General features: G+C 45.3%; 1 protein-coding gene across 1 annotated transcript in view; it reads left to right on the top strand.

Moving 5' to 3' along the window:
• The first annotated feature begins 4,947 nt into the window (after positions 1-4,947).
• Positions 4,948-7,196, top strand: part of plxnb2a.1 (plexin b2a, tandem duplicate 1) — a 173,719-nt gene continuing 171,470 nt past the window's right edge. The window contains exon 1 of the mRNA XM_040140381.1: positions 4,948-5,048. The gene's annotated coding sequence lies outside the window, so the exon portion shown is untranslated. The remainder of the gene's footprint in view (positions 5,049-7,196) is intronic.

Genomic DNA, 7,196 nt, shown 5'->3' with positions numbered 1-7,196 from the left:
CCGAAATGGTGGACCGACCGACATTGCCACGTTGCAGGCGTGGCTCAAAATACTGAAAAATATCAACTCCTGACCACTGTTGTCGGTGTTTTTCTTCAAAACCCCGTAATGGCTGAACTCTGTGGACACCTCCGCCTCCTTGTTGTGTCTTTGCTTCTCCGTCTACTCTCACCGTATCGCTCGCTATCAAAGCACACAAGCGCGGGAGAATTGCGGTGAGACCTTCGCTCGTCGGTCGCAAATGGCGGTCCGTCTAGTTCCCCGACCTCACCATAACCGCGTGACCGCGTGACGGCTAACCTCGGTCGTGCCGTAGTTGCTCTTCGCGAGGTTAGAAAGTGGGAATTTCTGCAGAAACGTCTTTTATTGACGCACTTGTTTGGTGATGAGGTCGGTGAGCCCGATCTGGGGCAGAGACTGCAAACAAGCTTGGGTCCACATGAGGGAACATGGGAGGCAGTGCATATGATGGTGTGTGTCTCTGAGTCCCGACCCAGGTCTAAATAATGTTTACTGTCAGGCTTCAGGGTGTCTCTGAAACACATAAAAGAGTGTGTACGCAGGAGTGTGTGTGTCAGTATTTGCATGTTCTTTGTTTGAGGAGACAGTGTAAACAAACACACACACACACACACACACACACACACACACACACACACACACACACAGCCCGGTAATTCCAATGCTATGTTTAACAGCTCATTTAGTCAACCACTCAACCCTACAAACCAGAAAAACACTGTTAGTCAAGCAGACATCCATATGATCAGCAAGCAGCACGCTTTGCTCGCGCACACACACCACACACACACACACACACACACACACACACACACACATACACACACAAGGCAGACAATTACCCAGTCAGATGAACACACTGACAGTTTTGTCAGCCAGCTAGTGATTTAGGGACTTAATGACTCTGTCAGTACAACATGACTGACACATGGTGGCACTCACACCCTCACCGTGCATCTCTGTGTGTGTGTGTGTGTTTTTATAGACATGTTTCCCATTCACAACCAGCCAAGGATTCATGTGCAGCTGGTATCCATAACTACATCTCCCATGATTCTTGGCCACGGCTGTGCTGCGGTCGTTGAGCGTTCGTATTGGTTCAAGGGACAAGAGGCTTACGCTTCACCGTCTGCAAAGGCAGTAGAGACTCATTTAGTGTGTAATAAGGTCAGAAACCCTCGTTTTAAAACAGCGTTGGAAGAAAAAAAATTTAAGGAGAAGAAGCTTGTTTAATTAAGATTAGTGGAGCAAAGCCTGACGCTTTAAACGCTCACTCTCTTCATTCCCAAGTTCAAATCCATTTTTTAACTTCAGTAACCACCATGCGGGGCAGGAATCTTCCAGGGGGCCCTGGGGCAAAGATTTGTTGTTGGGCCCCTATGGACCCCCACTCTGCGTGGCAGTTTTCTTACTTCCCCAGGAGCCAAGAAACCAAACCGCACTCTAGAGCCGAAATGAGTAGTTAATCAGTTAATTAGTCATTTATGAGGAAGCTACAAATTGTTTGTTTTTTTTGAGCAAAAATGCCAAAAACTCACTGGTACCAGCTTCTAAAATGTGAATATTTGTCAGTTTCACAGTTTACTATGATGGTATACACCAAGAAATCAATCAGAACATGTTAACTTGCCCTTAAGGGAATAATGATGGGAATTTTTCACTATCTTCCGACATTTTATACGCTGAACAATCAATCAGTTATTAGACAAAATAACTGTCAGACTTACTTACTGGCATCACAAAGCAGAGCAAGCGATAAACAGACACAAACACATTCATCTCCGACTCTCTCACACACACACACACACACACACACACACACACACACACACACACACACACACACACACACACACACACACACACACACACACACACACACACACACAGGTTCAGGTCGTTGTGATCTGCGTGACAGAGAGTCAGTCTACTCTCGGACTGGTCCAATCAGAGCAGAGATGGATGACACTGTCTGATACTGCTATGTAGGGGACAAAGCATGGCTCTATGGAAAGGGCAAAAAAAAAAAAAAAAAAAAACTATGCAAGAGCATTTTAAAACTAATCCATCAAAAATGCAATCAAATGTAAAGCAGAAATCCTATTAAGCATTCAGAGGAAATCAACACAGAAACGACTAAATGGACAATACATAGAAAAAGTAGAAAAATAGAACATAATAAGATATTACTAGCCCTTAGTTAATTGGGCAAGTAATATATTATTATTTCCTACTTTATTTTACATTATTATTTTATATTATACTGTATTAAATTGTTTTAACCCTTGTTTATTGTTGTTTTGCCCTTTTCATGGGATTTGTTGACAATAATAAGATAAAAAATATCACAAAACTGTGTGTGTGTGTGTGTGTGTGTGTGTGTGTGTGTCTGTGTGCATTTATCAAACCTCCAACTTCATTCTCTCCTCACGTCGCTTGACCTTTCTACACCTAAGCTCCTCAAAAACGCACACACACACACACAGACACAGACACACACACACACGCCCACACCGGCTGCTTGTTCCACCCTCACTTTTCAGCCATACCGGGCGACTTGCACCGCCTCAAGTGGCTCTGGTGCACCGATGCCCGCTGCAACATTCAGGAGACTTGTGAAACAAAAGGTTAGGCCCCCTGAATGGCCCAGTGTCAAGGATTACTTCGGAGACAAATTCTCCAGCAACAAAGCCTCCATTGTGCCCCCACCCAAGCCCTTGAATTAGCAGCGGGGGGGGGGGGGCTGCACGCTTAACCGGGCTTGACAGCGCGACCACTCTCCCAGACCGCTCTGAAGATTTACTCCGATTGCTTCGACCTCAAATGTCTGAAAAAATTAAAGTGTAAAATGAGAAAGAAAATGGAAAGATAACATGAAAAAATAAATCCAATTGATGTCTCCGGGGAGTCTAAATAGATTATTTGGAACAGAAATTAAACCCGTCCATCATCTCTTTAAAAGCAGGCCTCAATCTAAAGTATGGATTAGTCTGCAGCATGTGCAACATCTGTCAGAAAATGCAGTGGTTTCTTGGGGGGATTCTGTTTCCTCCATGTTTTTTTGGGGGGGGGGGTTTGAGGGAAATATTGGCTGGTTTTTCGGTTAAAGTTAATGTTGTCTGTGTTGATCAGTCTGTTTTCTGATATATATATATATATATATTTTTTTTTTAAAGGACGTTTTTCATTTTCTTCAATGGCCTTCGTTTTAAACCCGTGGGACCGAGTTTAAAACTTCCAGTGTCAAGTCATGACGAATGAAGCGAACGTCTTCCTATTGAAAATTTCAAAATAAAATCATTTCCACAAAGCCTGGCTTTGACAAAAAGTGCACAGATGTTTCGAAATGCAGAATCTCAAGGGGAATCTGTGATGATTTGCGGTCACCGTTACCGGGAAATTGAACTACTGCCCATTGATAATTTAAGAACTTAAATAATAACAACGGATGGAAATTTGATTTGTATATTATTTATCAAGCAATTCATAAAAATAACACACACACAAAAAAGCAAACTACAGAACAGAAACTCTGCAAAAAATCTAGTTTTAAGACTTTGATTTTTGTTCTGTTTTAGGTTTATATTGAGCTAATTTCTTGGTCATCTGTTGTAAAGTTGTGCTTCATCACATCAGCCCCCCCCCCCCAGTATCAAGTAATTAACACACAGAAAACCTCCAGTGAGGTTGTACTATTCCATCATAGGAGGCCTGTAAAGCTGCAACAACAATTATGTTCTTTATCAATACATCTGACAATTACTTTCTTCAATAGCTGATCGCTTGTTCAGTGTATAAAATGTTAGAAAATAGTGAAAATTGCGCATCATCATTTCTTGAAGCTCAAGTTAACATATTCTGATTGCTTTTTTTTTTGTTTGTTTGTTTTTTTTCACCCCTTACCAACAGTCAAAGACCCAACATGTTGAGTTCGCTATCACAGAAAACTGGGACACATTCACAATTAAAAAGCTGGTACCGAAAACTCTTGGCATTTGTGCTTAAAAAAAAAAAAAAAAAAGGGCTGATATGATCAATCAATTACCAACAGTTTCTGGCAATTAATTTTCTATAAATCGTCTAATCAATTAATCAACTCATCATTTCAGCTCTACAGTATTGTTTGGTCTCTGGGTGCCCGGGGAAATGATAAAAAATCTTTAGCAAAGTGATCTCCCCATTTTCAGTCCATCCAACACTGCTTTTTTTTTTTTTTTTTTTGGTTTGGCTTTCCTTGTTTTGTATCGCCCCCCTCCCCTTAGTGTTTTTATTTTGAAAGAAAACCAAAGATACTTCCTGTGCCATTCTGGGTAACTCCATCTGACTTGACTGAACTGTAGGATCCCACAGACGGGAGGGGGGGTAGTTAGTATTGGGAGGAGGAGGAGTAGGAGGAGGAGGAAGAAAAACGCTCATCCCCTGTTCTCCCCAGTCCTGTTGCGTATCGCGCCGTTTGCGGCGGAGCTCCCGGCTGCAGGACCCGAGTGGCTGTGTGCGCTTCGTATTCTCACTGGACACAGGAAGAAAAGAAACCAAAAAAAAAAAAAAACCCCCCCCCCTACACACACACACACACACTCCTGCCAATAGCAAAAAAAAAAAAAACCAAAAACCAAAGTGTGTGTCTGTGCGCGTTGGCCTCCGCCGCGAAGTGCACCTGAGCCGGGGCATGTAGTTGACCGGGCTCCTCTGGGCGTGGGCGGGACGAAGGAAGCCGCTCGCCTGCTCGGTTGTCGTGGGAATATTTGTTGAGCTAAACTTCGGCGGCGGCGGCGGCGGCTGCGGCTGAACCGCACGTTCACCACGCTCCGGTTCGCCTCGTCCAGACCCGGTTCCTCACGTCAGGATGTAAATCTGGATGAACTTTTTTTTTTTTTTTTTTTTTTTTTTGGTTCTGTTTTCTGTTTGGTTTTTTTTGAAGCACCGGGGGACGACGACACGCACACACGCAGAGAGAGAGGACGACTTTTTTAAAGCTTCTAACTTTTGATATCTTTTGGGGAATGTAGTAAGAAGCCAATTCAGAGGTAAGCAGCATGTTTGCCCCCATTTTTTTTTTTTTTTTTTGCGTGTCTTTACCGCCACTGTCACCAATATTTGTCTGTCTTAGACCAAGTTTCACCCCCCTCCCCAAAAAAAAGGCTCCCTCTACGGGGATCTTAAAGGTTTGTAAGGCACACGTGATTATCAACGCGTTGTCCCGATAAGTTCCCATCTCCCTCGTTAAAGGGAGTACGTCACACCGAACTCCGCTTATGAAACTTCAAATTTAACCATTTGTTGATCCCTGGTAAATGGCACAAGCGCCATTGAACGTAAACTGTGCTGTTTTTACACGTAGCATGTCGGTGTTAGATATTCGGCAAAAAGGCTGCTGCCCCCCCCCCCGAGCAACGAGTCACGGTAACACAAACTTGAATTAAATCAGTTGATCTAATTCCAGTAACAAGCAGCAATCGACGATAGCGGAGGACGAGTGTTAAGTAAGACCGGTTGGTCAGAGAGCGGTTGATTTGAAAACTTAGAATGAGACAGCTTTTGTTGGTCGACGTTTCTTAAGTAAACCGAATTGAAGACGGGACTGCGGTGATTCGATAGAGGGGTTCAAACCCGCGTTGCACGCTCTAGTTTTTGCTGACAGGTGAGGTAACGTTAAATTTCCGTCTTTTTTCGACCGAGTCTGGCGCGACGGTCCGCGCGTATGGCAGACGACGGAACGCGTCGAGACCGATCGGTGCTCGGAGCAACGCCTGGAGCCTCAGCTGGCGAGGCGAGCCGGTCCCGCTGAGCGAGAGACGCGGCTTCGGTGACGTGCTCCAGACCGGGCCGACTCCATCCAGCCTTGACCTCCCATACTGGCACCTACGACATCTGCGCAAAACCATTATCTCTGATCGATTCTCCTCATTAAGTCCACGCCAGTGCCAGAGAAGATAATGGGGATAATGGGGATGTTGGGGAAGGATTTCAAAGCTCCGAGCCCTGGGGGATTGTAGCTCAACATCAGTTAGGTATCTATGGTATATAGTGATACAACACCCCCAATGTTGTATTCATTAGGTGTACTGTGGTAGAAGCAGATGTTTTCTTTTTGAAGGCAGTATTGATCAGAAGTGCTTAAACCATTACAGCAGCAGCCAGATAACGATTGTACTCAGTCAGATCTTTGGCTCCAAAGGTCATTAAAGCACTTTGACCCCCACATCTCATGCGTGGAACTGCGAGTCCCTGAAAACACCATCCGCTTCAGAGCATGGCTGTGCATGATGGGAGGGTAATTGCCCATGGTGTCAGATAATGGACCGGAATGGCCTCCGCACCGCACTTGAGCTCCGAGACCGTAAAACCGTTGGAAGCGGCAGCGGCACCGCTCTGTTCAGACTCAGGCCAGTTGATGTTATGACTCAACCCAAATGCTCCAGCCTCAGCCCAGCGTGCGGTTTCAAGGCCGCGCCGGCAGTTTCGCTGTCACGTTCGATCGGCCGCAGTCACCGGCGGGACGTTTGGAAGCGCGAGTCAATGCCGGACGCCTTTGCCGTTCCTTGCGTGCGAGCGGGGGCCCCGGATTGGGGGAAAAAAGTGGCCGAGAGAATTGCAAAAAGCCACCAAACTTCCAGTGTCCGTAGGGGTGATTAAGAAAACGTGGCCCCAAGACTCATTGATGTTTCCAGTTCGATTACTGTTTTCAAGGAAATAGCAGCCTTTTAATGTGTTCTTAAAGCCATCAGTAGTTGAAAATAAGCTCTTCAGTAAAACCTTTTTTGCTGGAAGTCGGGCTGTTCCGTTGAAAGCTCCGGCACATGCCTCCACACACAGCACGATACAAACAGTCGCCTCTTTTTGTGAGCCGTCCGTTTTTTTAAAATGAGTTTTTCTGAGCAGCTGAGCTTATGTCGAACAGCCTCAGGGCCAGAATGTACAGTGACTTACATTATCTGCTGACTTGGAAGTGGAGCGTGGAGCGTGGAGTCCTCAGGGGTTTGTACAGATATGTCTTGGGGGTGAGGGGAGTTTCAACCGGCTGCTCGTTGGGCAGATCCAGCAAGACGGCCGGATTGCAACTTTGTGATATGCAAGGAAGGAACTCGAAGGAGGGGAAAAACAAAAGGCAGTGGCCTCTTTATTTAATATGCATGTACTCATATCACGTTCATGATCCTAGGAAGGTCGGCAGG

The sequence above is a fragment of the Xiphias gladius genome, chromosome 2 (assembly GCF_016859285.1).
Source record: "Xiphias gladius isolate SHS-SW01 ecotype Sanya breed wild chromosome 2, ASM1685928v1, whole genome shotgun sequence".
NCBI classification, from domain to species: Eukaryota; Metazoa; Chordata; class Actinopteri; order Istiophoriformes; family Xiphiidae; genus Xiphias; species Xiphias gladius.
This window is presented reverse-complemented; position numbering and strand designations above follow the sequence as displayed.